The following is a 1399-nucleotide window of genomic DNA, read 5'->3' on the forward strand; positions in this document are numbered from 1 at the left end:
ATTATTATACTATTATTATACATTTATTATTGTTACCATTATTATACTATTATTATATATTTATTATTAATACTATATCAAAATAATTTGCGAAATTATAATTATAATAATAATTGTAGTATAGTTTATATACTGGAATTTCTTATAATTGCCATTATTTTAATTTTGCAAATTATTCGAAATTGCACCTACTTATTTTCGTATCGCGTATAAAAGAAAATATAATGCAATTTTTATCGCGTTTCATCAATTTTTCAATTCGTTAAGTGTCGCGATAAAATGAATAAAATAATTCGAAAGCGTGTGACGCGAAATAAAAAGCTCTTGTAATAACTATGGAAAGTTTCGCGATATGGAAGTAGATTCCGTAGTAAGATTACTGGTAGTACATAGTACATATGTAGTACATTGGTAGCGGCATAGGTAATGAAAATCCGATGAACAGTGAACGTGTTAAACAGCTCCAGGCAACCTCGAGTAACGCGGTTAATTGGTTCCGTGTTATTCCCTGCAAGTACTGCTGGCCGAGTACTTGTTATTAACAGAACAAAGTTTTATTTGCCGTTTACACGTTCAATTTACCGAATTCCATTTTTCATTTCGAGATAATCGCGGCGATCCGGATACCGTGCTGTTCGAGGGTCGTTGCAATTTCCGACCGTGTTGTACGAACCTTCGCGGGGGAAAATTTATCGCGATTGCTTATATACGTTATACGAATGATGTACACTCCGAATGAAAATTTATTACCTCGATCGCGTGTTTCGCGTGACAGAGAATATTTGTTCAAATGTATTAGTCCGAGTCGAGCGTAATCAGAGCGGATCCAGGTACCATAATTTATGAAAATGAGCGATTGAATTTTGTAACTCATAGTCACGTATGAAATCTAAGATAGTAGCCTAATTTTGAAAAATTCGAAGATATTTTATATCGAATTATTTAATAGGGTACCGAGGTTCAAACGATTTATATGCTATTTTGTGTAATAATAAAAATTTCCATTTTCCAGTTTTTATTCGTGCACAGTATCGAAAAGTATAGTGAATTTTGCATACGGAAGTATCGTGGTACATTTGATCCAAAATTTACTTTCTCTTCGACGCGAAGACCACACCTCATAGTTATTATACTAATTTTATTAAAAATTAGTGACGATAGGGAAAGGAAGGGGTGCTTTTCGTCTTGGGCCTGCTAGTGGGACTCATCGGTAAGGCTCTCTAGCAGGCCCGTGCCTTAGACTGAGATACTATTGACAGTTTAGGAAATTCTACATAGAGGAAGCGGAGGGGTTACCGAGGACTTGGGAGAATCCTCGAAATTCCTTGAATATGGAAACCATCTAGTGGTGGGGATGAGAACGATGCAGTTAAAGATCTAAACGATAATCGATGCAATT

This window comes from Eufriesea mexicana, unplaced genomic scaffold (genome assembly GCF_001483705.2).
Source record: "Eufriesea mexicana isolate 0111107269 unplaced genomic scaffold, ASM148370v2 scaffold5767, whole genome shotgun sequence".
Classification (NCBI taxonomy): domain Eukaryota; kingdom Metazoa; phylum Arthropoda; class Insecta; order Hymenoptera; family Apidae; genus Eufriesea; species Eufriesea mexicana.